At 44.7% G+C, this 14576-nt stretch overlaps 1 protein-coding gene across 1 annotated transcript in view; it reads left to right on the top strand.

Moving 5' to 3' along the window:
* The window catches only part of NUP85 (nucleoporin 85), a 1184651-nt gene that overhangs the window by 510168 nt on the left and 659907 nt on the right, over positions 1-14576 (top strand). The window lies entirely within an intron of this gene.

Raw genomic sequence — 14576 nt, 5'->3', positions numbered from 1 at the left:
GGACTCAGATGCAGAGGATTCAATTCCCTCCGCCTCCCCTCCAGAGGACCTTTCTTTCTGTGAAACCTTGCATACCCTAAGAGAGCATTTCCGCTGGGAATGCCAGGACTATCCACAGTCCAAAAAGAGACTCAGGGAAATTTTAGACTTGCCTCAGCATAGGCCTCTAGCTATTCCCCCTGTCCTGGATATTGTAGATGAAGTCTTCATTGAATTCAGCCTTACCCCTGATACTTTACCACCTGCTCCTAGCAAGCCTGACAAATACTACAGAGTACCTGACTCTCACAAATTTCTCTTTAAAAATCCCACTGCCGATCCAGAGACCATTTCCCAGGGACCTAAAGGTATTAAGGCTTCTACAGCCAAAAACCCAACCCCTTTGGTTAGGGATTCTAGGGCTCTAGACAGATGGGGTAAGAAGATATATACCTTTGCAACTCTTGCCATCAGGGTTTAAATTGCCAGTTTCACATGTTGAAGTACCAGCAGCATATTATTGATCTAATTAAACAAAAAATGTTGTTGATTCCTGATTGTGCAGAAAATAAGGACTTACGAGACTTAATGCATTCTGCAAACCAAGTTGGTAAACATACTTTCCAGTGTGGTTTTGATGTCTTAGAAGCATCTTGCAGGGCTGCTGTCACTGGGTTTGTTCTGAGAAGGCGTGGTTGGCTGAAGGAACAAATCTTGCCAGACCATGTCAAGGCAAAATTACTTGATGCTCTATTAAACCAAGAATGTTTGTTTGGCTCTAAAGCAGAAGAAGTTCTTAAAAAGATGGAAGAAAAAGCTAAATCCATGCAAACTGTTAAAGATTTCTTACAGATGCAGCCACCTAGATTCATTAGGCATTGGTCTTCAAAAAATTGGTCCTTTCTAGACTTTCTCAGCCCAAACCCAGGTGCAACAGACCACAAAGACTATAGACTCAGGGAATGCACAGATCTAAACAATGGAGTGCTCCTTCCTCAAAAACTGGGAGTGGTAAGCCACCCTCTATGGAAAACGTTCACAATGACTTGTCCTTAATCCTTCCTAGCCATGCTCAAGTACTTGCACCCCTAGGAGGAAAACTTGCCCTGCATGCAAAAAACTGGCAGTATATTACCCAAGGACCGATGGGTCTTAAACATTGTATCCCAGGGATACAGATTCTATTTCTACTCTGCCAACCCCAAGCAAATTGCCAGGCCTTCCTCCAAACCAGTAGACAGAGGCCCAAAAAGCAAGTACTTTCCCTTGTCAGTACCAGGGCTATTCAACCTGTGCCAACAGAGCAAAGGGGACAGGGTTTCAACTCCAGGCTGTTCCTGTTGCCCAGGAAAGAGAACTCTTGTTGCCCTATTCTGTACCTGTCAATCCTAAACACCTTCCTGGTGGTACCAAAATGCAAAATGCTTACACTCCAGCAGCTCCTTCCTATGCTAGCCAAGGACTCCTGGCTAGTCAGCTTAGACTTAAAAGAAGCTTATCTGCGCACCCCCATAAGGGAATCTTGCAGGAAATTCATCTCACATTCATCTTATCCCTCAAAGAATGTAACTGGCATCCTCTAAAGTACCTCAGTCTAGATGATGCAGTTGGATTTTTTAATACTACCTTCCTGAGCATCCTTAATTACCATGCCCCCATAAGATTCTCCAGAACCAAAGCACAACCCTCCCCATGGCTACAGAAAACCACTAAGTCAGAAATGAAAAACAGGGATAAAGCCTGGGAGCACTGGCGCAAAACCAAAACCCCCTCAGCTAGACAGAAATTCCTAGAACTACGCAATAGAGTCAAAAAGCTAATAAAACAGGACAAATCCCAATACTACCAGTCTGCCCTAGACACCTCACAACACAGCCCCAAACAATTCTGGTCCTCCATAAACTCCATCCTCCACCCAGGTAAAGTCAGTACCCCTCCTCCTAACATACCTCACTCCTCAGAAAATATTGCTACCTCATTCAACACACACTTCACCCAAACCATACTATCACTAGCTAGACAACACAACCCCCCTCCCCTTCAACCCACACCTTTAACTAGTAATCTCCCCACTGCCTTCTCTTTTTTTCCTGTACCTACCTCCAACATAAAAAAAAACTCTTAACTAAACTTAAACCCACCAAATTAGCAGCAGACAGCCTCTCAAGTGAATACCTACAAATCGCAGCTGATGCTCTGGCCTACCCAGTATCCATCTTGATTAACCGATCTCTGTCAGAAAGTTACGTTCCCACACTGTGGAAAGTATCACATATAATTTCTCTCCACAAAGGCGGACCCTCCACAGAACTAACCAATTACCGCCCCATAGCTATTCTCTCTCCACTCTCCAAAATACTAGAGATGCATACACTCTCAGGTCTCAGACTACCTCCTTACTAACAACCTCCTTTTCAGTACTCAGCATGGTTTCCGACCAAACCATAGCACCACCACTGCCTTACTCTCCTTTACTAACACTATCCTTCAGCATAAAAACAATGGCTATCTCTCCTCTGCTACTTTCCTAGACCTATCTAAAACATTTGACATGGTCCCACACAAACAACTTATCTCTGTTCTCAATAACCTATCCTTCTCACAATCGGTCACCAACTGGTTTCAGAGTTACTTGTCTGACCGCCAACAATCCGTTGTATGGCAGAATGACATATCTCCCCAACTACCTGTCTCCATAGGGGTTCCCCAAGGATCCATCCTTGGACCCCTACTCTTCTCTGTTTACACCAATAATCTAGCCTCTGCCACCAAACATGGCACACTCATAATACGCAGATGACTCTACCATTATCTGCTCAGCCCAGTCCCTACCAAAACTGCAAAAAGTCACACGGGAAGCCTTTTCCTCTGCTTGAAACATGGTTATCCGATGCCCGATTAATACTCAACCCAAACAAAACTAAAGTACTCATCTTCCAACCCACCAAACATACTCAAAACAACTCTCACTTTAACATCACGGCAAAAGACAACACCACTGTATACCCAACTGAACACACCAAATTGCTAGGAGTGGAAATTGACAATAAACTAAAATTTGACATTCACATATCCATGACTATAAAAAAAAGTCCACAAAAAACTAGGAGCGTTATACAGAAATAAGCAATTTCTCACCAAAGCAGCAAAGATTTCAGTAGCAAATTCCCACCTTATCTCCACCCTACTTTATGCCTCTCCAATATATACCAACCTAAGGCAATGTGATCTAAACAAGCTAGAGACCTGCTACAACAAAATTGCCAAATTCGCCACAGGGACATCCTACCGTAGTCACCACTGTCTCTCACTTGCTGAACTGGGCTGGCTTGAACTCCCTCACCTCCTTCAGTGGTATCAACTCTCACTCGCCCACAAACTAGTAAACCATCCACTAAATGTCCCATCCCTCCAGAATCTACTCCAACCCTATCGCACCAACAGAACACTAAGATCCAGCAGCAAAAATCACTTGCAGATCACTAAAGCCAATAACTCTGGTGGTGAAGCACTATTCTCTTGCGCCATAGCCAAATTATGGAACTCACTCCCACCCACAATTACCTCCATACCGTCATGCACCCATTTCAAAACTTTACTAAAAGCGCAACTAAAAACATGCTGGCTATGCCCTTGCAACTCCCACTCTAATATCATCCACCCCATCCAACCACTACCTTTCTTTCCACTCCACTAACTACCTTGATTATAGCAAGCTCAGATGCTCATAAGCCAGTACTTATTATACAGCACAAACTTCTTCTTGTAACATTTGTTAATGTCTGGTATGCACTTCACAGATAAAGATTCTAGTTGTCTACTGATGTACTATGTTCTTCATCTGTAAATATGTTGTAAGTAATTGCTATGTAAATTGTTAATCACTATGTAATCCAATGTAAATACTGTCTGTTTATTTTAACTGTGGAGCTTTTCTCCCCGGGCCTCCGCTGAAAATGGACCTACGTCCAGTCGGACACTCCCGGTCAACAAATTTAAATAAATAAATAAAATATCTATGTTTCCGGGCAGGCTCTATGCACCATCAGTTCTCTGCACTTCCCTTTGGCTTATTTACTGTGCCCAGGGTATTCACAAAGTGCCCGACTCCAGCCATTGCTTACTGCAGGCAGAGAAATATGCAAATGTACCCATACTTGGACGATTGCCTGATTCAGGCAGGCAGTCAGGAATTGCTACTTCAGCACCTGACGTTTGTAAAGAAAGTCCTAACTTCTCTAGGGTATACCATCAGCGAAAAGAAATCACATCCTGTACCCAGCCAAAAGATTGTATTCCTCGGAGCAAGCTTGAACACAACTTCCCAGATGGCATTCCTCACTCCAGAAAAGCAGGTTTATTTGACAACTTATGTCTAACTACTGGCCACCTAAACCCAGCAATCTGCAAGAAAAATACTGCAAGCCCTAGGGTTCATGGCCTCTTGTATTCTACTGATTCCATATGCAAGACTGCATATGAGGAAACTTCAATGGTACTTAAAAAGTCTCTGGTGTCAACATTCCCAGGACCTGGAAGCAGTTTTTCCTATCATTCCTTGCCTAAGGACAGAGTTCCTTTGGTGGGCAGAGGATTGCAACCACAACAAGGGACTCCCTTTCTCACAAACCCCCGCCATCCAAACTCAAACAACAGAAGCATCAGACTATGCATGGGGGTTCACATGGCAGGCAAATGCATTCAAGGCAAATGGAGCCCAGGACAAATTCACCTGCATATCAATCAAAAAGAAATGTTAGCTGTACAGAATGCACTGACAGCCTTCAAATACTTCATCCTGCCAGGACAACTCCTGATAAAGACAGACAATACCACAGTTATGTGGTACATAAACAAGCAGAGGGGAACTCACTCCTACCCACTCTGGAGGTTAGCCATGGCTCTGCAGAACACAGCCTTAAGCAACCAAGTGCACCTGCAAGCTCAATTCCTGCCAGGCAAACAACATTTACTGGTAGATGACTTAAGCAGAAATCTAATGGACCCAAATGAGTGGGAACTGGAACCAAACTCTTTCAGACTTCTAATGCACAGGTGGGGGACACCAGAGGTGGACCTCTTTGTGTCCTCCCAAAACCATCAACTAAACAAATTTTGCACCAGAATTCGCCACAGCCAAGCTTGGAAAGTGGATGCCATATCCTTCACATGGGAAAACCTCTCAATCTGTGCCTTTCCCCATCTGCCCTTCCTTCCAAATGTATTCCTCAAGATCAAACAGGACATGCCAAGGACAATCCTTATTGCACCAGACTGGCCACGCCAGCACTGGTATCCACTCCTACGCAGTCTGACAGCAGTGCCACCCTGGCACCTACAGCAGACCCCCTGTCTGCTATCCCAGCAGGAGGGACAGATTTTTGCATCCTCATCTGCAAACCCTGAACCTGGCAGCCTGGCTTATTCCCTGAACACTTCACCAGCAACTCTCAGCAAACAGGTGCTGGATGTTATCCTTGAGGCCAGGAGGCCCAGTACTAGGAAATCCTATTCAGAAAAGTGGAATAGATACTGTTTTTGGAGCCAGTCTCAAGAGAATGACACAGCTGTGCCCTCCTTGCCTCAAACCCCAGATTACCTAGCAGAGCTGCTCAACAAATGCCTATCCTTCTCATCAATTAAGATTCATGCCTCTGCCATCTCAGCTCATTACAATACTGAGCCACCACTCTTCTCTCACCCTCTTATCAATCAGTTCCTGAGAGGAGCTAACAATTTAAGACCCCCAAGGAGAGCTCACACTCCTGCCTGGGACCTTAACTTTGTACCAGAGAAGCTCACGCTTCCCCCTTTTGAGCCTGCTGCTACAGTAGAGTTAAAATTCCTCTTGGCAAACAACCTTACTACTAGCCATCACTTCAGCAAGAAGAGTGTCTGAGGTACAGGCCCTTATGGCTGTGGAGCCCTTCATTATCTTCCATGCTGACAGGGTTTCCTTCAGGACTAACTCATCTTTTATGCCCAAGGTGGTATCCAGTGTGGCTTTAAACCAATCCATCCTTTTACCAACCTTTTTTTCTAATCCTCAGAATAAAGGGGAAAGAATCCTGCACTCCTTGGACATGCACAGACAGCTCAGGTTCTACCTTGATGGGACTAAACCTTTCAGAAAATCTGACCAGCTGCTAGCCAGCTTTGCTACAGGGGCAGAGGACAAGGCCATTTTGAAACAAACCATTTCTAAACCATTTCTAAATGGATAACACACTGCATCCATTTCTGCTACAAACACCATGAAAAACCGACCCCACAGGGGATCAGGCCTCATTCCACTAGGTCTACCTCAACCTCTACAGCTTTTTTTCAGGGGAGTACCTGCTAGGGACATCCTGGAAGCTGCAACCTGGAGTTCTGTTCACATCTTCACCAAGCATTACCACTTGTCTATCTTTTCCAAATCCAGAGCTGGATTTGCCACAGCAGTCTTACAAGGCATGTTAGCCAGCCCTACTATGTCTTGACTGCCTCCACCCTTCCTCAGCTTTGGGAATCAACCCAAGTGTGATTACTGCAACAGTGAAACACGAAGAACATAGTACAGTTGTGTACACTTACCATAAATGTAGATGTTCGAGTGTATTCACTGTTGCAGTCCTGGTTACCCTCCCTCTAGTCCCCTGTCTTTCTGTACTTTCTACCTATCCTCTTTTTTAGCCATATCTTATGGCTATGGTATTTACTTTTTACTGGAGGTCTTCCACATCATTTGATTGCCTATTTTGGGGGCTCCTGACATCTGGGGCAAGAAAAACTGATGTAATGGCGTCAGCTGCATATTTTATAGCCATGATGACCTGACGTCATGGGTGAGACGACAGCATCCGACGCAGAAATCCCAAGACTCTGGTATTCGGGCCGACTGAGGGCTGCAGGCAGATAACCCAAGTGTAATGACTGCAGCAGTGAGTACACTCGGACATCTACTTTTATGGTAAGTGTACACAACTGTACTACTTTCCAGTGAGCCACCCAAGAACCAGGTGCTGGGGACGCGGTCCCAACCAGCAAGAATTAAGGCGAGATGGGACAACATAACATAAATAAGTTATGTACCTAACAATAACGTTCCATGTTTATTGTCCTTCATCTCGCCTTCTGTCCTTGCGTCACCCCCTCCTTCCCCCTTCCTGGAGGATCGAGAGGAGTTCCTTTATTGGTTACACTGGCTGAGTTAACTGCTGACATACCAGGTTAGTTAACCATGCATTGTTTTTCCTCTTTCCTTCCTAACCTTAAATGTATAAGAGCTTAGTAAAAAAAAAAAAATTATTTTTTTTTTTGTACTATGTCTGTCTAGTGTGGACTTTTACAAACGAGATCTGGGTAGATACTGTTAGGAATGTTGGGATAGGGGTTAGCCTCGAGCCAGTAAAATCTCTCGAGCTATAGTAAATCAGCCAAGTTGGAGCAGAGGATCGGCTTCGAACCCAACCAGCAAGAAGGAAGGTGAGATGAAGGACAACAAACATGGAACGTTATGGTAGGTACACCACTTCTTTTTTTCTATGTCAAGGAAGGTTTTCTAGGTTGTTTTAAGGGGTTCTGGTAAGGAGGTAGCTGAACATATGAGGGACAGTTCCTTGTCTGCCTCCTTCCTTCTTTTATTGGTGACTGTCGACTGCTGTCCCCTCCACTGCCCTGCCTTCCTCCTTTCTTGGCACATTTCCCTTGCTTTCCTCTGTTACAGATGAAGTGAAATATCCATTCAGTACCTCTGTTTTTTTCACCAGCCTTTCTTTGATAGCCATCCCATCTTAGCTTTGCTTAGCTTGGGCAGGGTCTTTTCCTTACTTCATTCTTTCTGCTCTGTGTCTGAGACTTTTCCCCACCTTTGACCCATTCTGCCAACTTCTTTTCTGCTTGTGCCTTTTCTGACCTCAGTCCTCTATCCTTTTCCATGTCTTGTCTATGCCTCTTTCATCTCTTCACTTTTCCTGTTCACCTTTTTTCTGCATTGTTTATTCCCCCTGATCATTAGCCTTGCCTTCAAGTATAACCATATTGTCCTTTTCCTCTTTTTCCTGTTATACTTCTTTCTTGGTCCATTTTCTGTAGCCAGTTAGTACCGTCACTGATCCATTCTTGTTGCTTGTGTACTCCCTAAATTTGTTCTCACTACCCTAACTCATCTTTGACCTTTTTAACCAGTTTATCATGATCTACTTCTGTAAAATCTCATGCCACAAGTATATCCCTCATCATGTTCTTCATGATTGGTGGCAATAAAACAATGGGAATGAAGAAACTGCAACATATTGCAAAGATTATTGTCATTAGATTTCATTTAGTAGGTGATACAAGGATTAAAAATAACTCTGCAGGTTAACTGCAGTGGAGGGTGGAGTTGTACTTTGACTGGTCATCTGCTCAGTTGTTAACTCCTTATTTTGTAGTGTACTTTCAACGTGCCTACTTCAGATAAAAATAGCTTATAACTCAAACCTACTACATGAGCCGATGAGTGTGGAGAATATGTTGTAATTCAACACCAGTTCCATTCTTCTTCCTTTTTTACACATTGCATGCAGCACTGACATTCAACAGTGGTAAATATGCATTGTTGTTGTAATGTTGTATTGACATTTTTTTAACTGTTTTGGAAATCATGTAGGTAAGTACTGTTTACTTGTGCAGCCCTGGTAACAAAAGGAAACCAATCTGGTGGTCACCTTCCATAAACAAACTCTACAACAGAAGGAAGAAGCTGTTGCAAAAAAGAGTAAAAACCTCAGATTGGAAGAACTCCCTGGTCAGCCTCCGCAAGAAGCTGAGATCCCTCATAAAATCCTCCAAAGCCCGTTATGAAAATAAAATTGCCACTGATTCCAAAGACAACCACAAAGCTTTCTACAGCTATGTCAAGAATCTCAGTGACAATACTCAGATTTGCTCTGAGCTGCAGCACAATGGCACTAAATATACAGAACCAGCCGATATTGCCAACATCCTGGCAGATAGGTTCAGTGCTAACTTTACCCCCCCCTCACCCATCAAAGGGCCCATCTTAATACCAGAGGAATGTAAAGCCCCTGTAATCACGGATGAACAAGTAAAGACCGCCCTCTCCAAAGCCAAAAACACAGCATCCATGGGACCAAGCAACATCCCAGGCTACATACTGCACGAACTACAGAACGAATTTGGCACCCCATCTAAGTGCCATGTACAATTATAGCCTCACCTCAGGCTATGTGCCTACTGTATGGCATACAGCGACAGTTACCCCACTCCAGAAAGGGGGTGCTACCACAGACCCTGGTAACTACCGTACCATTAGCCTGATAAGACTGGTCTGCAAGGCCATGGAACGTATCATCTTGGAGCTTATAAACAAAGACATAGGTAACGTCCAAACCCTGGACCCCACTCAGTTTTGGTTTGTAAAAGGTAGGTCATCTCTACTAAACCTGATTGACTTCTTTGAAAGTCACAAGAGCCATAGATAAGGGCAAGGTAGTGCACACAGCCTATCTTGACCTTACCAAGGCTTTCAACACCATCCCCCACTCTGGAATTATTGATAAACTCAGTAAACTGGGCATAAATCCCTATGTCACAAAATGGGTGGTCAAATGGCTCACCGACAGAACCCACACAGTAAAAGTTGCCGACTCCAAGTCCAACTTCAGATCAGTGACAAGTGGAGTACCACAGGGTTCTGTCCTGGGTCCTCTCCTGTTTGGCATCTACTTCTCTGAAGTGCAGGCCAACACGGCGGAAGGTCTTTGGCTAACAAAGTTCGCAGATGACTGCAAACTGGGAACCATAATAGAATCACCAAATGATGTTGACATTCTACAAAAGGGCCTCACAGAGACATATGCTTGGTGTCAAAGTCATGGCCTCAAGCTCAGTGCTAAGAAGTGCATTGTCATCCCCTTTGGGAAAAACTCTGCACCTATGAACTACCACATAAGCGGTAGCTCACTAAACACTGACATTGTGATAAGGGACCTCTGGATACAGGTGGATAGTAGTCTCTCCTTTGATAACCACATCACCACAGTAGTCGGGAAGTTCTTCTACATGGCACACCTCATCACAAAAGGTTTCTCTTCTAGAAAAAAGGAGGTCATTGTTCCTGTCTACTCAACCCTCATTAGATTACCTGCCTCAAACAGATGCCATATGCAGACCGTCTCAAAAAACTCCAGCTCTACTCCATCGCATATTGCCTACTCGGAGGCGATCTCTGCCTTGCATACAAAACTATGTCAAACCCAGAGCTGTTGGACATGCTACACTTAAAGAAATACCAATCTCTCCGTACCACATGCTCCATGAACCTAAACCTTGTCACCACAATAAACAGAACATGCTGGAGAGATACATTCCTGTCGCAGAGACTCCCTTTACTCTGGAACAAACTCCCCATTCCTGTCGAGCAAAGCTCCTCATTGGCCCTCTTTAAGAAAAACCTTGATGACTGGATGGGAAATAGAAAATTCACCCCGGGGATCACTTCTGCAGCACTGCTTGACAGACGCACAGAAAAATAATTTTCTTGGGTGGCGAAAGCCAGGGATCCTTTACGGCTAGGCTTATATATGCCCCAGGGTTGATAGCCTAGTACTTACCGATGAACCATGGATATTTTACTAGTGTAACAGTACATAAAATAAAATACAAACAAGACTGTGCAATCTTATGTGAAACCACTGCTTCATAAACCACTGAACGCCATTTACTGAGACATTAAGAAGTGATAAGTGGTAAAGAGATTAAGTTTATAAAATTGTAGTGTAAGAAGATGAAATGCATCAGTAGACTGGGCAACTGAGGAAAGAGCTCTGATCTGAGAAGTTCCATCCTTGTCAACAGTATGTCAAAAACAGTAAGGCATTTTGTCATGTGAAACGTCCCTTGGCTAATTGCCTTTCACATTTTACTTGTAGTGCTTTGCAAGATAGCATCTTATCCAGATCTGTTTTGTAAAACATTGAGTTAGCATAATTGAAATAATAGCCCCAGGCTACTTAAGTCAAAAATGTTGTCTTTTGATTGAGAAAATATCTCAGGTTCTCTTTGTACTTAATTTAGTGTTACTTGTTGACTGTGCTCCTTCATTTCAGGCAATTTCCAAGTCAGAATTATTTAGGTTCATAGCTTAGTACTAGGCTAACTGCCCTTGTAGGACATTTTTTAAGCCTAGCCAATTACCCAATGTGAGAATCAAACCCTGGACCTTGTGCTGGTAAGGCAAACACCTTAACCATTATGCAGAATGCCTTTTTGTTTATGTTTAGACAGATTAATGCAGACGTGTCCAACCTGCAGCCCTCAGAGCTCTTCCATGCGGCCCCCGACCATTAAGTCCAAAGTCAACACAACACTTTTTTCATTTTTTTTTTTCACGGCTGTGAACTTTAACCTCAATGTCGGTGTGCGCATGTGCCAAATCACCCTTTCCATTAGTTTTTTCACCCCAAAGTAGGATCTGTGTGATGTCCTTCAAGAATGCAACTGCAGTCCTGACATATGGGTTGTCCTGCCTCAGGCAGCCCTTCGGTCGGCCGGATTCCAAAGTCCGGGTCCGGCGCCGGCTGATGTCGCCTCTTCCCCAACGTCAGAGCGGCTGGGGTATAAAAGCATCAGCCGACACCATCTTCTTCAGTCTTTCTTGCCGCGCGGTGCCCGAAGCAGAAGCAGTTCGTAAGTGCCGGTCGGCCAGCTCCTGTGTTTTCAGACACCGAAGTCATCAAAAAGCTAAGTACCCCGTTGGGGAACCTTTTCTTGCCTCAGCCGATGTCAGACAAAACTGAAAAAGTTAATAATTGTTTGTCTTGTGGTAAACAAATACCTCATAAGGACTTCCATTCTTACTGCCTTCCCTTCCTCGGCCCAGACCACGACGTCTCGGCCTGTGCTGCCTGTGCTTGCTTCAACAAGCACACACTTAGGCGCCGGGCAGAATTTGCTGTAGACTTTTTTGGGGAAAATTATTCCTATATCATGCCGTTGGAACTTCCGACAGCACACGTTTCCAAAAAACAGAAGGACCGGGACCGACCTTCGCAGCCCGCGACTTCCACCGACACCGCGCCTAAGCCTACCGCGAGTACGTCTGTCTCTTCGGAGGCGGTAATTCAACCGCTGCAGGCCGACGACACCGCTTTACCGCACACTTCGGCCCCGGAGGCTTCACCGGTGCCGGTTGTTGTATTTCCTCCTGAAACCGAAGCCCAAGATTTGCCTGACACCATACCAGTGGACAAAGTTACTCCAGCACGTGGGGCAGCTAGGCCTCCTGTGTCTATGTCCATCAAGTCCTACACACGTGCTAAGGCTGCCAGCCAGGCGAAGTCTCACCCTCCTAAATCTTTTTCTCAGACTCACACCTCGGATAAACAGATTATGACTTTAGCTGCAGATCTAATTTCTTTAATCAGGGGCTCCCAGGCTCATCCAGACAGAGGTTCTCAGCTGCCTTCAGACAAAAGGCCTAGGGTTGAGCAGACAGATACCCTTTCTTCAGATGAAGCCTCTTGTGAGTCAGGCCTTTCAGATTCCCAGGAAGAACCCTTCCCGGCCTACGAGGATTCTGATGCAGATGAATCCATTCCCTCTGCCTCTCCTCCTGAGGATATTTCTTTCGGGGAAATTCTACACTCCGTGAGAGAGCATTTTCAGTGGCAGGGCCAGGATTTCTCGGACTCCAGGAAAAGGCTTCGTACCTTCCTTAAGTTACCCCAGCACAGGCTTTAGCTATTCCCCCAGTGTTAGATGTACTGGATGATGTGTACTCAGACTCCAGTAATTCTCCTGATTCTCTCCCTCCTGCTCCTGTCAAGCCTTACAGATATTACAGGGTTCCTGAAACTCATAAGCATCTCTTTAAGGCCCACTCTGTTGATCTGGAAACTATTTCTCAGGGGCCCAAAGGAGTGGCCATTTCCATGACCAAGAATCCTTTGCCCGCAGACAGGGGGAAGCTAGGTCCCTGGAGAGGTGGGGTAAGAAAGTTTATACCTCTACCACCCTTGCCTTGAGGGCTCTTAACTGTTTTTTTCATATGTTTCAGTATCAGGATTTTCTGGTGGATGATTTGCAGAAAAAAATTAGCCTCTCCTGAGCCTTTAGATAGAAAGGCTTTGCAGGATTTGGTTCATAACACTCAGCAGGTTAGCAATCATTTTCTTCAGTGTGGTTATGATGCATTGGAAGCTTCATGTAGGGCAGCTATGACAGGGGCCGTTATACGTAGACATGCTTGGTTGAAAGAACAGTCATTGCCAGATCATGTTAAAGTAAAGCTTCTAGATGCACCTCTGGAAAAAGACAAGCTATTTGGTGCTAATGCACAGGGTGTGTTGAAATCAATTGAGGAAAAGGCTAAATCAGTACAAACAGTCAAAGATTTCCTCCAGGTTCAGCCACCAAGGTTCAGCAGGAATTGGCCTTTAAAGAATTGGTCCTTTCCAGACACTGACAAGTTTCAAAGGGGAAAAAGCAGGCGTGCTCGAGGTAGAGGGCAATACCGAGGCTCCTACAGGGGCCGCCAATGGCAACCAACTAATCAGAGAAGTGGCGCAGGGACTCCCACTGCTCCACAGGGACAATCACAATGACTTGCCTTTGACACTGCCGACCAAGGCTCAAAGAGAAGCTCCTTTAGGCGGAAAGTTATCCTTATTTTCAAAAAATTGGCACGTTTTTACAAAGGACGGATGGATTTTGAACATAATAGACAAAGGTTACAGGTTCCACTTCCATACCTTACCAACAAGACAAGGCATGCCAAACCTGCCACACAATCAAAGGGCAGAGGCACTCATACAAGTTTCAAAGCTGCTACAAATCAAAGCAATAGAAAAGGTTCCTCCTCAGGAACAAGGCCAGGGATTCTACTCAAGACTGTTCCTTGTTCCAATAAAAGAAAAGCAATGGAGACCTATACTGGACTTGTCCGCTCTAAACACTTTTCTCATTGTGCCAAAATTCAAAATGCTGACGTTACAGCAACTTCTTCCCATGCTGGGCAAGGGGTCTTGGCTGGTTACTCTGGACCTCAAGGAGGCATACCTGCATGTCCCAATCAGACACAGCTGCAGAAGATACCTCAGATTTCTTGCAGGGTCAGAGCATTACCAATTCTCAGCATTGCCTTTTGGCTTATCTACTGCGCCCAGAGTATTCACGAAATGCCTGGCATCAGTAATTGCACATTGCAGACTTCAGGGGATACAAATATACCCTTATCTGGACGACTGCCTTATACAAGCGGACAGCCAGCAAGCCTTGATAAGAAACTTGGACTATGTCATTCACTTACTGCAGGCTTTGGGATACACAGTCAACATTCAAAAATCAAAACTTCTGCCATCCCAACAAATAATTTTTCTAGGAGCCAAACTGGACACAAATTCACAAATGGCTTTCCTCACAGAAGAAAAACAAGAGCAATTACCAGATTACTTCAAAAGCCTAGCAAAGCACACCCAGATGACTGCAAGGAAAATCCTGCAGGCCCTGGGTTTCATGGCATCTTGCATGCTCCTGATTCCACTGGCAAGACTACACATGAGAAAACTACAATGGTACCTAAAAAGCCTATGGTCTCAACACAGCCACAACTT

This window comes from Protopterus annectens, chromosome 10.part0 (genome assembly GCF_019279795.1).
Source record: "Protopterus annectens isolate FY-2018-M chromosome 10.part0, PAN1.0, whole genome shotgun sequence".
In the NCBI taxonomy this organism is placed as follows: domain Eukaryota; kingdom Metazoa; phylum Chordata; order Ceratodontiformes; family Protopteridae; genus Protopterus; species Protopterus annectens.
The sequence above is the reverse complement of the archived record's forward strand: the minus strand, read 5'-3'. Positions and strand labels throughout refer to the sequence as shown.